The sequence below is a fragment of the Pan paniscus genome, chromosome 6, assembly GCF_029289425.2.
Source record: "Pan paniscus chromosome 6, NHGRI_mPanPan1-v2.0_pri, whole genome shotgun sequence".
In the NCBI taxonomy this organism is placed as follows: Eukaryota; Metazoa; Chordata; class Mammalia; order Primates; family Hominidae; genus Pan; species Pan paniscus.
In genome coordinates, this window is record NC_073255.2 from 71,453,300 (window position 1) to 71,470,650 (window position 17,351).

Consider the following 17,351-nt stretch of genomic DNA (forward strand, 5'->3'; position numbering starts at 1 on the left):
TTGAATGGAATGGTATGGAATAGAATCAACCCGAATGCAATGGAATGGAATGGAATGGAATGGAATGGAATGGAATGGAACGGAATGGAATGGAATGGAATGGAATCAACCCGAATGTAATGGAATGGAATGGAATGTAATGGCATGGAATCAACTGAAATGTAATGGAATGGAAGGGAATGGAACGGAATCAACCCGAATGCAATGCAATGGAATGGAATGGAATGCAATCAACACGAATGGAATGGAATGGAATGGAATCAAACCGAAAGGAATGCAATGGAATGAAATGGAATGGAATGGAATCAACTGGAATGGAATGGAATGGAATCGAATGGATTGGAATGGAATGGAATGCAATCAACCCGAATGGAATGGAATTGAATGGAATGGAATGGAATGAAATCAACCCGAAAGGAATGGAATGGAATGAAATGGAATGGAATGGAATGGAATGGAATGGAATGTCAGGTTATTGAATCAACCCGAGTGGTAAGGAATGGAATGGAATGGAATGGAATGGAATGGATTGGAATCAACCCGAATGGAATGGAATGGAATGAAATGGAATGGAATGGAATGGAATGGAATGGAATGGAATGGAATGGAATGGAAAGGAATCAACCCGAATGGAATGGAATGGAATGGAATAGAATGGAATGGAATGGCATAGAATGGAATCAAGCCGAATGGTATGGAATGGAATGGAATGGAATGGAATCAATCGGAATGGAGTGGAATGGAATGGAATGGAATGGAATCAACCCGAATGAAATGGAATGGAATGGATTGGAGTGGAATGGAATGGAATCAACACGAATGGAATGGAATGGAATGGAATGGAATGGAATGGAATGGAATGGCATCAAGGCGAATGCAATGGAATGGAATGGAATGGAATGGATTGAAATTGAATGGAATGGAAAGGAATGGAATGCAATCAACCCGAGTGGAATGGAATGGAATGGAATGGAATGGAATGGAATGGAATCAAACCGAATGGAATGGAATGGAATGGAATGGAATGGAATGGAATGGAATGGAATGGAATCCACTGGAATGGAATGGAATGAAATGAAATGGAATTGATTGGAATGCAATGGAATGTAATGGAATCAACTGGATAGGAATGGAATGGAATGGAATGGAATGGAATGGAATCAACTGGAATGGAATGAAACGGAACGGAATGGAATCAACCGGAATGGAGTTAAATGGAATGGAATGCAATGGAATGGAATAGAATCAAACAGAACAGAATGGAATGGAGTGGAAAAGAATGGAATCAACCAGAATGCAATGGAATGTAATGGAATGGAATGGAACGGAATGGATTGGAATGGAACGGAATCAACCCGAATGGAATGGAATTGAATGGATTGGAATGGAATGGAATGGTATGGAATAGAATCAACCCGAATGCAATGGAATGGAATGGAATGGAATGGAATCAACCCGAATGGAATGGAATGGAATGGAATGGAATGGAATGGAATGGAATGGAATGGAAGCAATCAACCCGAATGGAATGGAATGGAATGGAATGGAATGAAATCAACCCGAAAGGAATGGAATGGAATGAAATGGAATGGAATGGAATGGAATGGAATGGAATGGAATGGAATGGAATGGAATGGCAGGTTATGTAATCAACCCGAGTGGTATGGAATGGAATGGAATGGAATGGAATGCAATGGAATCAAGTCGAATGGAATGGAATGGAATGAAATAGAATGGAATGGAATGGAATGGAATGAAATCAACACGAATGCAATGGAATGGAATGGAATGGAATGGAATGGAACGGAATGGAATGGAATGGAATAGAATCAACCCGAATGGAATGGAATGGAATGGAATGGAATGGAATGGAATGGAATCAACTGGAATGTAATGTAATGGAATGGAATGGAATGGAATGGAACGGAATCAACCGGAATGGAATGGAATGGAATGTAATGGAATTCAATCAACACGAATGGAATGGAATGGAATGGAATCAACACGAATGGAATGCAATGGAATGAAATGGAATTGAATGGAATCAACTGAAATGGAATGGAATGGAATCGAATGGACTTGAATGGAATGGAATGGAATGCAATCAACCCGAATGGAATGGAATGGAATGGAATGGAATGGAATCAACCCCAATGGAATGGAATGGAATGAAATGGAATGGAATGGAATGAAATGGAATGGAATGGAATGAAATGGAATGGAATGGAATGGAATGGAATGGAATGGAATGGCATGTTATGGAATCAACCCGAGTGGTATGGAATGGAATGGAATGGAATGGAATGGAATGGAATGGAATGCAATCAACCCCAATGGAATGGAATGGAATGAAATGGAATGGAATGGAATGAAATGGAATGGAATGGAATGGAATGGAATGGAATGGAATGGCAGGTTATGGAATCAACCCGAGTGGTATGGAATGGAATGGAATGGAATGCAATCAACCCGAATGGAATGGAATGGAATGAAATGGAATGGAATGGAACGGAATGGAATGGAAAGGAATCAAATCGAATGGAATGGAATGGAATGGAATGGAATGGAATGGCATAGTATGGAATCAAACCGAATGGTATGGAATGGAATGGAATGGAATGGAATGGAATGGCAGGTTATGGAATCAACCCGAGTGGTATGGAATGGAATGGAATGGAATGGAATGGAATGCAATCAACCCGAATGGAATGGAATGGAATGAAATGCACTGGAATGGAATGGAATGGAATTGTATGGAATGGAATGGAATCAATCGGAATGGAATGGAATGGAATGGAATGGAATGGAATCAACCCGAATGGAATGGAATGGAATGGAATGGAATCAACACGAATGGAATGGAATGGAATGCAATCAACACGAATGGAATGTAATGGAATGGAATCAAACCGAAAGGAATGCAATGGAATGAAATGGAATGGAATGGAATCAACTGGAATGGAATGGAATGGAATCGAATGCATTGGAATGGAATGGAATGGAATGGAATGGAATGGAATGGAATGAAATGAAATCAACCCTAAAGGAATGGAATGGAATGAAATGGAATGGAATGGAATGGAATGGAATGGAATGGCAGGTTATTGAATCAACCCGAGTGCTATGGAATGGAATGGAATGGAATGGAATGGAATGGAATCAACCCGAATGGAATGGAATGGAATGAAATGGAATGGAATGGAATGGAATGGAATGGAATGGAAAGGAATCAACCCGAATGGAATGGAATGGAATGGAATGGCAGGTTATGGAATCAACCCGAGTGGTATGGAATGGAATGGAATGGAATGGAATGGAATGCAATGGAATAAACTCGAATGGAATGGAATGGAATTAAATGGAATGGAATGGAATGGAATGGAATGGAATGGAATGGAATGGAATCAACCCGAAAGGAAAAGAATGGAATGGAATGGAATGGAATGGAATGGAATGGAATCAACCCGAATGGAATGGAATGGAATGGAATGGAATGGAATGGAATGGAATGGAATGGAATGGAATCAACCGGAATGGAATGGAGTGGAATGGAATGGAATGGAATGCAATCAACCCGAATGGAATGGAATGGAATGGAATGGAATGGAATGGAATGGAATGGAATGGAAAGCAATCAACCCGAATGGAATGGAATGGAATGGAATGGAATGGAATGGAATGAAATCAACCCGAAAGGAATGGAATGGAATGAAATGGAATGGAATGGAATGGAATGGAATGGAATGGAATGGAATGGCAGGTTATGTAATCAACCCGAGTGGTATGGAATGGAATGGAATGGAATGCAATGCAATGGAATCAAGTCGAATGGAATGGAATGGAATGAAATGGAATGGAATGGAATGGAATGGAATGGAATGAAATCAACACGAATGCAATGGAATGGAATGGAATGGAATGGAATGGAACGGAATGGAATGGAATGGAATGGAATCAACCCGAATGGAATGGAATGGAATGGAATGGAATGGAATGGAATGGAATCAACTGGAATGTAATGTAATGGAATGGAATGGAATGGAATGGAACGGAATCAACCGGAATGGAATGGAATGGAATGTAATGGAATTCAATCAACACGAATGGAATGGAATGGAATGGAATCAACACGAATGGAATGCAATGGAATGAAATGGAATTGAATGGAATCAACTGAAATGGAATGGAATGGAATCGAATGGACTTGAATGGAATGGAATGGAATGCAATCAACCCGAATGGAATGGAATGGAATGGAATGGAATGGAATCAACCCCAATGGAATGGAATGGAATGAAATGGAATGGAATGGAATGAAATGGAATGGAATGGAATGAAGTGGAATGGAATGGAATGGAATGGAATGGAATGGCATGTTATGGAATCAACCCGAGTGGTATGGAATGGAATGGAATGGAATGGAATGGAATGGAATGCAATCAACCCCAATGGAATGGAATGGAATGAAATGGAATGGAATGGAATGAAATGGAATGGAATGGAATGGAATGGAATGGAATGGAATGGCAGGTTATGGAATCAACCCGAGTGGTATGGAATGGAATGGAATGGAATGGAATGGAATGCAATCAACCCGAATGGAATGGAATGGAATGAAATGGAATGGAATGGAATGGAATGGAATGGAATGGAAAGGAATCAAATCGAATGGAATGGAATGGAATGGAATGGAATGGAATGGCATAGTATGGAATCAACCCGAATGGTATGGAATGGAATGGAATGGAATGGAATGGAATGGCAGGTTATGGAATCAACCCGAGTGGTATGGAATGGAATGGAATGGAATGGAATGGAATGGAATGCAATCAACCCGAATGGAATGGAATGGAATGAAATGGAATGGAATGGAAAGGAATGGAATGGTATGGAATGGAATGGAATCAATCGGAATGGAATGGAATGGAATGGAATGGAATGGAATCAACCCGAATGGAATGGAATGGAATGGAATGGAATCAACACGAATGGAATGGAATGGAATGCAATCAACACGAATGGAATGTAATGGAATGGAATCAAACCGAAAGGAATGCAATGGAATGAAATGGAATGGAATGGAATCAACTGGAATGGAATGGAATGGAATCGAATGCATTGGAATGGAATGGAATGGAATGGAATGGAATGGAATGGAATGGAATGAAATCAACCCGAAAGGAATGGAATGGAATGAAATGGAATGGAATGGAATGGAATGGAATGGAATGGCAGGTTATTGAATCAACCCGAGTGGTACGGAATGGAATGGAATGGAATGGAATGGAATGGAATGGAATGGAATCAACCCGAATGGAATGGAATGGAATGAAATGGAATGGAATGGAATGGAATGGAATGGAATGGAAAGGAATCAACCCGAATGGAATGGAATGGAATGGAATGGCAGGTTATGGAATCAACCCGAGTGGTATGGAATGGAATGGAATGGAATGGAATGGAATGCAATGGAATAAACTCGAATGGAATGGAATGGAATTAAATGGAATGGAATGGAATGGAATGGAATGGAATGGAATGGAATGGAATGGAATCAACCCGAAAGGAAAAGAATGGAATGGAATGGAATGGAATGGAATGGAATCAACCCGAATGGAATGGAATGGAATGGAATGGAATGGAATGGAATGGAATGGAATGGAATCAACCGGAATGGAATGGAGTGGAATGGAATGGAATGGAATGCAATCAACCCGAATGGAATGGAATGGAATGGAATGGAATGGAATGGAATGAAATCAACCCGAAAGGAATGGAATGTAATGAAGTGGAATGGAATGGAATGGAATGGAAAGGAATGGCAGGTTATGTAATCAACCCGAGTGGTATGGAATGGAATGGAATGGAATGGAATGGTATGGAATGGAATCAAGTCGAATGGAATGGAATGGAATGGAATGGAATGGAATGGAATGAAATGGAATGGAATGGAATAGAATGGAATGAAATGGAATGGAATGGAATGGAATGGCAGGTTATGGAATCAACCCGAGTGGTATGGAATGGAATGGATTGGAATGGAATGGAATGGAATGGAATGGAATGGAATGGAATGGAATGGCATAGAATGGAATCAACTGGAATGGTATGGAATGGAATGGAATGGAATGGAATCAATCGGAATGGAATGGAAAGGAATGGAATGCAATCAACCCGAGTGGAATGGAATGGAATGGAATGAGATGGAATGGAATGGAATCAAACCGAATGGAATGGAATGGAATGGAATGGAATGGAATGGAATGGAATGGAATGGAATTGAATGGAATGGAATGGAATCCACTGGAATGGAATGGAATGAAATGAAATGGAATTGATTGGAATGCAATGGAATGTAATGGAATCAACTGGATAGGAATGGAATGGAATGGAATGGAATCAACTGGAATGGAATGAAACGGAACGGAATGGAATCAACCGGAATGGAGTTAAATGGAATGGAATGCAATGGAATGGAATAGAATCAAACAGAACAGAATGGAATGGAGTGGAATAGAATGGAATCAACCAGAATGCAATGGAATGTAATGGAATGGAATGGAACGGAATGGATTGGAATGGAACGGAATCAACCCGAATGGAATGGAATTAATTGGATTGGAATGGAATGGAATGGTATGGAATAGAATCAACCCGAATGCAATGGAATGGAATGGAATGGAATGGAATGGAATGGAATGGAACGGAATGGAATGGAATGGAATGGAATCAACCCGAATGTAATGGAATGGAATGGAATGGAATGGCATGGAATCAACTGAAATGTAATGGAATGGAAGGGAATGGAACGGAATCAACCCGAATGCAATGCAATGGAATGGAATGGAATGCAATCAACACGAATGGAATGGAATGGAATGGAATCAAACCGAAAGGAATGCAATGGAATGAAATGGAATGGAATGGAATCAACTGGAATGGAATGGAATGGAATCGAATGGATTGGAATGGAATGGAATGCAATCAACCCGAATGGAATGGAATGGAATTGAATGGAATGGAATGGAATGAAATCAACCCGAAAGGAATGGAATGGAATGAAATGGAATGGAATGGAATGGAATGGAATGGAATGGCAGGTTATTGAATCAACCCGAGTGGTAAGGAATGGAATGGAATGGAATGGAATGGAATGGATTGGAATCAACCCGAATGGAATGGAATGGAATGAAATGGAATGGAATGGAATGGAATGGAATGGAATGGAATGGAATGGAAAGGAATCAACCCGAATGGAATGGAATGGAATGGAATGCAATGGAATGGAATGGCATAGAATGGAATCAAGCCGAATGGTATGGAATGGAATGGAATGGAATGGAATCAATCGGAATGGAGTGGAATGGAATGGAATGGAATGGAATCAACCCGAATGAAATGGAATGGAATGGATTGGAGTGGAATGGAATGGAATCAACACGAATGGAATGGAATGGAATGGCATCAAGGCGAATGCAATGGAATGGAATGGAATGGAATGGATTGAAATTGAATGGAATGGAAAGGAATGGAATGCAATCAACCCGAGTGGAATGGAATGGAATGGAATGGAATGGAATGGAATGGAATCAAACCGAATGGAATGGAATGGAATGGAATGGAATGGAATGGAATGGAATCCACTGGAATGGAATGGAATGAAATGAAATGGAATTGATTGGAATGCAATGGAATGTAATGGAATCAACTGGATAGGAATGGAATGGAATGGAATGGAATGGAATGGAATCAATTGGAATGGAATGAAACGGAACGGAATGGAATCAACCGGAATGGAGTTAAATGGAATGGAATGCAATGGAATGGAATAGAATCAAACAGAACAGAATGGAATGGAGTGGAATAGAATGGAATCAACCAGAATGCAATGGAATGTAATGGAATGGAATGGAACGGAATGGATTGGAATGGAACGGAATCAACCCGAATGGAATGGAATTGAATGGATTGGAATGGAATGGAATGGTATGGAATAGAATCAACCCGAATGCAATGGAATGGAATGGAATGGAATGGAATGGAATGGAATCAACCCGAAAGGAAAAGAATGGAATGGAATGGAATGGAATGGAATGGAATGGAATCAACCCGAATGGAATGGAATGGAATGGAATGGAATGGAATGGAATGGAATGGAAAGCAATCAACCCGAATGGAATGGAATGGAATGGAATGGAATGGAATGGAATGAAATCAACCCGAAAGGAATGGAATGGAATGAAATGGAATGGAATGGAATGGAATGGAATGGAATGGAATGGAATGGAATGGCAGGTTATGTAATCAACCCGAGTGGTATGGAATGGAATGGAATGGAATGGAATTCAATGGAATCAAGTCGAATGGAATGGAATGGAATGAAATGGAATGGAATGGAATGGAATGGAATGAAATCAACACGAATGCAATGGAATGGAATGGAATGGAATGGAATGGAACGGAATGGAATGGAATGGAATGGAATCAACCCGAATGGAATGGAATGGAATGGAATGGAATGGAATGGAATCAACTGGAATGTAATGTAATGGAATGGAATGGAATGGAATGGAACGGAATCAACCGGAATGGAATGGAATGGAATGTAATGGAATTCAATCAACACGAATGGAATGGAATGGAATGGAATCAACACGAATGGAATGCAATGGAATGAAATGGAATTGAATGGAATCAACTGAAATGGAATGGAATGGAATCGAATGGACTTGAATGGAATGGAATGGAATGCAATCAACCCGAATGGAATGGAATGGAATGGAATGGAATGGAATCAACCCCAATGGAATGGAATGGAATGAAATGGAATGGAATGGAATTAACACGAATGGACTGGAATGGAATGGAAAGGACTGCAATGGAATCAACCCGAAAGGAATGGAATGGAATGAAATGGAACGCAATGGAATCAACCGGAATGGAGTGGAATGGAATGACACGGAATGGAATGGAATAGAATCAAACAGAATGGAATGGAATGGAATGGAATGGAATGGAATATAATGGAATCAACCCGAACACAATGGAAAGGAATGGAATGGAATTGAATGGAATCAACCTGAACGCAATGGAAAAAATGGAATGGAATGAAATGGAATGGAATGCAATGCAATGGAATGGAATCAACCCGAATGCAATGGAATGGAACGGAATGGAATGGAAAGGAATCAACCGAAATGGAATGGAATGGAATGGAATGGAATGGAATGGAATGGAATAAACCCGAATGGAATGGAATGGAATAGAATGGAGTGGATTGGAATGGAATCAATCAGAATGGAATGTAATGGAATGAAATGGAACGGAATGGAATTAACCGTAATGGAATGGAATGGAATGGAATGCAATGGAATGGAATGGAATCAATCCGAATGGAATGGAATGGAATGGAATGGAATGGAATGGAATAAACCCGAATGGAATGGAATGGAAAGGAATGGAAAGGAATGGAATGGAATGGAATGGAATGGAATGGAATGGAATGGAATGGAATGGAATGGAATAAACCCGAATGTAATGGAATGGAATGGAATGGAATGGAATGGAATAAACCCGAATGGAATGGAATGGAAAGGAATGGAAAGGAATGGAATGGAATGGAATGGAATGGAATGGAATGGAATGGAATGGAATGGAATAAACCCGAATGTAATGTAATGGAATGGAATGGAATGGAATGGAATGGAATCAAACCGAATGTAATGGAATGGAATGGAATGGAATGGAATCAACTGGAATGTAATGTAATGGAATGGAATGGAATGGAATGGAATGGAATCAACCCGAATGGAATGGAATGGAATGGATTGGAGTGGAATGGAATGGAATCAACCGGAATGGAATTGAGTGGAATGGAATGGAATGGAATGCAATCAACCCGAATGGAATGGAATGGAATGGAATGGAATGGAATGCAATGGAATCAAGTCGAATGGAATGGAATGGAATGAAATGGAATGGAATGGAATGAAATGGAATGGAATGGAATGGAATGGAATGAAATCAACACGAATGCAATGGAATGGAATGGAATGGAATGGAATGGAACGGAATGGAATGGAAAGGAATGGAATGGAATGGCAGGTTATGGAATCAACCCGAGTGGTATGGAATGGAATGGAATGGAATGGAATGGAATGCAATCAACCCCAATGGAATGGAATGGAATGAAATGGAATGGAATGGAATGAAATGGAATGGAATGGAATGGAATGGAATGGAATGGCAGGTTATGGAATCAACCCGATTGGTATGGAATGGAATGGAATGGAATGGAATGGAATGCATTCAACCCGAATGGAATGGAATGGAATGAAATGGAATGGAATGGAATGGAATGGAATGGAATGGAATGGAATGGAATGGCATAGTATGGAGTCAACCCGAATGGTATGGAATGGAATGGAATGGAATGGAATGGAATGGAATCAATCGGAATGGAATGGAATGGAATGGAATCAACCCGAATTGAATGGAATGGAATGGAATGGAATCAACACGAATGGAATGGAATGGAATGGAATGGAATGGAATGGAATGGAATGGAATGGAATGGAATCAACCCGAATGGAATGGAATGGAATGGAATGGAATGGAATGGAATGGAATCAACCCGAATGGAATGGAATGGAATGGAATGGAATGGAATGGAATGGAATGGAATGGAATGGAATGGAATCAACCCGAATGGAATGGAATGGAATGGAATGGAATGGAATGGAATGGAAACAACACAAAAGGACTGGAATGGAATGGAATGGAATGGAGTAGAATCAACCCGAATGGAATAGAATGGAATGGAATGGAATGGCGTGGAATCAACCCGTATGAAATGGAATGGAATGGATTGGAATGGAATGGAATGGAAAGGAATGACATGGAATCAACCCGAATGGAATGGAAAGGAATGGAATGCAATGGAATGGATTGGAATGGAATGGAATGGAATGGAATCAACCCCAATGGAATGGAATGGAATGGAATGGAATGGAATCAACCCAAAAGGAATGGAATGAAATGGAATGGAATGGAATGGAATGGAATGGAATCAACCAGAATGGAATGGAATGGAATGGAATGGATTGGAAGGGAATCAACATGAATGGAATGGAATGGAATGGAATGGAATGGAGTGGAATTGAATCAACCCGAATGGAATGGAATGGAATGGAATCAACCCAAATGTCATGGAATGGAATGAAAGGGAACGGAATGGAATCAACAGGAATGGAATGTAATGGAATGGAATGGAATCAACCCGAATGGAAAGGAATGGAATGGAATGGAATGGCATGGAATGGAATCAACACGAATGGCATGGAATGGAATGGAATGGAATGGAATGGAATGGAATGGAATGGAATCAACACAAATGGAATGGAATGCAATCAACACGAATGGAATGCAATGGAATGGAATGGAATGGGATGGAATGGAATGGAATGGAATTAACACGAATGGACTGGAATGGAATGGAATGGACTGCAATGGAATCAACCCGAAAGGAATGGAATGGAATGAAATGGAACGCAATGGAATCAACCGGAATGGAGTGGAATGGAATGACACGGAATGGAATGGAATAGAATCAAACAGAATGGAATGGAATGGAATGGAATAGAATGGAATCAACCCGAACACAATGGAAAGGAATGGAATGGAATTGAATGGAATCAACCTGAACGCAATGGAAAAAATGGAATGGAATGAAATGGAATGGAATGCAATGCAATGGAATGGAATCAACCCGAATGCAATGGAATGGAACGGAATGGAATGGAAAGGAATCAACCGAAATGGAATGGAATGGAATGGAATGGAATGGAATGGAATGGAATGGAATGGAATAAACCCGAATGGAATGGAATGGAATAGAATGGAGTGGATTGGAATGGAATCAATCAGAATGGAATGTAATGGAATGAAATGGAACGGAATGGAATTAACCGTAATGGAATGGAATGGAATGGAAGGCAATGGAATGGAATGGAATGGAATGCAATGGAATGGAATGGAATCAATCCGAATGGAATGGAATGGAATGGAGTTGAGTTGAATGGAATGGAATCAACCAGAATGGAATGGAATGGAATCAAATGGAATGGAATGGAATCAACCAGAAAGGAATGGAATGGTATGGAACTGAATCAAACCAAATGGAATGGAATGGAATTGAATGGAATGGAATGGAATGGAATGAAATAGAATCAACCCGAATGGAATGGAAACGAATGGAATGGAATGGAATGGAATCAAGGCGAATGCAATGGAATGGAATGGAATGGAATAGAATGGAATGGAATGGAATGGAAAGGAACGGAATGGAATCAACCCGAATGGAATGGAATGGAATGGAATGGAATGGAATTGAATGGAATCCACTGGAATGGAATGGAATGAAATGGAATTGATTGGAATGGAATGGAATGTAATGGAATCAACCGGAATGGAATGGAATGCAATCAACTGGAATGGAATGGAATGGAATGGACTGCAATGGAATCAACCCGAATGGAATGGAATGGAATGAAATGGAACGGAATGGAATCAACCGGAATGGAGTTAAATGGAATGGAATGCAATGGAATGGAATTGAATCAAACAGAACAGAATGGAATGGAGTGGAATAGAATGGAATCAACCAGAATGCAATGGAATGTAATGGAATGGAATGGAACGGAATGGATTGGAATGGAACGGAATCAACCCGAATGGAATGGAATTGAATGGATTGGAATGGAATGGAATGGTATGGAATAGAATCAACCCGAATGGAATGGAATGGAATGGAATGGAATGGAATGGAATCAACCCGAATGCAATGGAATGGAATGGAATGGAATGGAATGCAACGCAATGGAATGGAATGGAATGGAATCAAGCAGAATGTAATGGAATGGAATGGAATGGAATGGAATGGAATGGAATGGAATCAACTGGAATGTAATGGAATGGAATGGAATGGAATGGAATGGAATGCAATCAACACGAATGGAATGGAATGGAATGGAATCAAACCGAATGGAATGCAATGGAATGAAATGGAATGGAATCGAATCAACTGGAATGGAATGGAATGGAATCGAATGCATCGGAATGGAATGGAATGGAACGGAATGCAATCAACCCGAATGGAATGAAATGGAATGGAATGGAATGGAATGAAATCAACCCTAAAGGAAATGAATGGAATGAAATGGAATGAAATATAATGGAATGGAATGGAATGGCAGGTTACGGTATCAACCCGAGTGGTGTGGAATGGAATGGAATGGAATGGAATGGAATGGAATGCAATCAACCCGAAAGGAATGGAATGGAATGAAATGGAATGGAATGGAATGGAATGGAATGGAAGGGAATGGCAGGTTATGGAATCAACCCGATTGGTATGGAAGGGAATGGAATGGAATGGAATGGAATGCATTCAACCCGAATGGAATGGAATGGAATGAAATGGAATGGAATGGAATGGAATGGAATGGAATGGAATGGAATGGAATGGCATAGTATGGAGTCAACCCGAATGGTATGGAATGGAATGGAATGGAATGGAATGGAATGGAATCAATCGGAATGGAATGGAATGGAATGGAATCAACCCGAATGGAATGGAATGGAATGGAATGGAATCAACACGAATGGAATGGAATGGAATGGAATGGAATGGAATGGAATGGAATGGAATGGAATGGAATGGAATGGAATCAACCCGAATGGAATGGAATGGAATGGAATGGAATGGAATGGAATGGAAACAACACAAAAGGACTGGAATGGAATGGAATGGAATGGAGTAGAATCAACCCGAATGGAATAGAATGGAATGGAATGGAATGGCGTGGAATCAACCCGTATGAAATGGAATGGAATGGATTGGAATGGAATGGAATGGAAAGGAATGACATGGAATCAACCCGAATGGAATGGAAAGGAATGGAATGCAATGGAATGGATTGGAATGGAATGGAATGGAATGGAAACAACCCCAATGGAATGGAATGGAATGGAATGGAATGGAATCAACCCAAAAGGAATGGAATGAAATGGAATGGAATGGAATGGAATGGAATGGAATCAACCAGAATGGAATGGAATGGAATGGAATGGATTGGAAGGGAATCAACATGAATGGAATGGAATGGAATGGAATGGAATGGAGTGGAATTGAATCAACCCGAATGGAATGGAATGGAATGGAATCAACCCAAATGTCATGGAATGGAATGAAATGGAACGGAATGGAATCAACCGGAATGGAATGTAATGGAATGGAATGGAATCAACCCGAATGGAAAGGAATGGAATGGAATGGAATGGCATGGAATGGAATCAACACGAATGGCATGGAATGGAATGGAATGGAATGGAATGGAATGGAATGGAATGGAATCAACACAAATGGAATGGAATGCAATCAACACGAATGGAATGCAATGGAATGGAATGGAATGGAATGGAATGGAATGGAATGGAATTAACACGAATGGACTGGAATGGAATGGAATGGACTGCAATGGAATCAACCCGAAAGGAATGGAATGGAATGAAATGGAACGCAATGGAATCAACCGGAATGGAGTGGAATGGAATGACACGGAATGGAATGGAATAGAATCAAACAGAATGGAATGGAATGGAATGGAATAGAATGGAATCAACCCGAACACAATGGAAAGGAATGGAATGGAATTGAATGGAATCAACCTGAACGCAATGGAAAAAATGGAATGGAATGAAATGGAATGGAATGCAATGCAATGGAATGGAATCAACCCGAATGCAATGGAATGGAACGGAATGGAATGGAAAGGAATCAACCGAAATGGAATGGAATGGAATGGAATGGAATGGAATGGAATGGAATGGAATGGAATAAACCCGAATGGAATGGAATGGAATAGAATGGAGTGGATTGGAATGGAATCAATCAGAATGGAATGTAATGGAATGAAATGGAACAGAATGGAATTAACCGTAATGGAATGGAATGGAATGGAAGGCAATGGAATGGAATGGAATGGAATGCAATGGAATGGAATGGAATCAATCCGAATGGAATGGAATGGAATGGAGTTGAGTTGAATGGAATGGAATCAACCAGAATGGAATGGAATGGAATCAAATGGAATGGAATGGAATCAACCAGAAAGGAATGGAATGGTATGGAACTGAATCAAACCAAATGGAATGGAATGGAATTGAATGGAATGGAATGGAATGGAATGAAATAGAATCAACCCGAATGGAATGGAAACGAATGGAATGGAATGGAATGGAATCAAGGCGAATGCAATGGAATGGAATGGAATGGAATAGAATGCAATGGAATGGAATGGAAAGGAACGGAATGGAATCAACCCGAATGGAATGGAATGGAATGGAATGGAATGGAATTGAATGGAATCCACTGGAATGGAATGGAATGAAATGGAATTGATTGGAATGGAATGGAATGTAATGGAATCAACCGGAATGGAATGGAATGCAATCAACTGGAATGGAATGGAATGGAATGGACTGCAATGGAATCAACCCGAATGGAATGGAATGGAATGAAATGGAACGGAATGGAATCAACCGGAATGGAGTTAAATGGAATGGAATGCAATGGAATGGAATTGAATCAAACAGAACAGAATGGAATGGAGTGGAATAGAATGGAATCAACCAGAATGCAATGGAATGTAATGGAATGGAATGGAACGGAATGGATTGGAATGGAACGGAATCAACCCGAATGGAATGGAATTGAATGGATTGGAATGGAATGGAATGGTATGGAATAGAATCAACCCGAATGGAATGGAATGGAATGGAATGGAATGGAATCAACCCAAATGCAATGGAATGGAATGGAATGGAATGGAATGCAACGCAATGGAATGGAATGGAATGGAATCAAGCAGAATGGAATGGAATGGAATGGAATGGAATGGAATGGAATCAACTGGAATGTAATGGAATGGAATGGAATGGAATGGAATGGAATGGAATGGAATGCAATCAACACGAATGGAATGGAATGGAATGGAATCAAACCGAATGGAATGCAATGGAATGAAATGGAATGGAATCGAATCAACTGGAATGGAATGGAATGGAATCGAATGCATCGGAATGGAATGGAATGGAACGGAATGCAATCAACCCGAATGGAATGGAATGGAATGGAATGGAATGGAATGAAATCAACCCTAAAGGAAATGAATGGAATGAAATGGAATGAAATATAATGGAATGGAATGGAATGGCAGGTTACGGTATCAACCCGAGTGGTGTGGAATGGAATGGAATGGAATGGAATGGAATGGAATGCAATCAACCCGAATGGAATGGAATGGAATGAAATGGAATGGAATGGAATGGAATGGAATGGAATGGAATGGAAAGGAATCAACCCGAATGGAATGGAATGGAATGCAATGGAATGGAATGGAATGGCATAGAATGGAATCAACCGGAATGATATGGAATGGAATGGAATGGAATGGAATGGAATCAATCGGAATGGAATGGAATGGAATGGAATCAACCCGAATGGAATGGAATGGAATGTAATCAACACGAATGGAATGGAATGGAATGGAATGGAATGGAATGGAATCAACGCAAATGGAATGGAATGGAATGGAATGGAATGGAATGGAATGGAATGGAATGGAATGGAATGGAATAAACCCGAATGGAATGGAATGGAAAGGAATGGAAAGGAATGGAATGGAATGGAATGGAATGGAATGGAATGGAATGGAATGGAATAAACCCGAATGTAATGTAATGGAATGGAATGGAATGGAATGGAATGGAATCAAACCGAATGTAATGTAATGGAATGGAATGGAATGGAATCAACTGGAATGTAATGTAATGGAATGGAATGGAATGGAATGGAATGGAATCAACCCGAATGGAATGGAATGGAATGGAATGGAATGGAATGGAATGGAATGGAATGGAATGGAATCAACCGGAATGGAATTGAGTGGAATGGAATGGAATGGAATGCAATCAACCCGAATGGAATGGAATGGAATGGAATGGAATGGAATGAAATCAACCCGAAAGTAATGGAATGGAATGAAGAGGAATGGAATGGAATGGAATGGAATGGAATGGAATGGCAGGTTATGTAATCAACCCGAGTGGTATGGAATGGAATGGAATGGAATGGAATGGAATGCAATGGAATCAAGTCGAATGGAATGGAATGGAATGAAATGGAATGGAATGGAATGGAATGGAATGGAATGGAATGGAATCAACCCGAAAGGAAAAGAATGGAATGGAATGGAATGGAATGGAATCAACCCGAATGGAATGGAATGGAA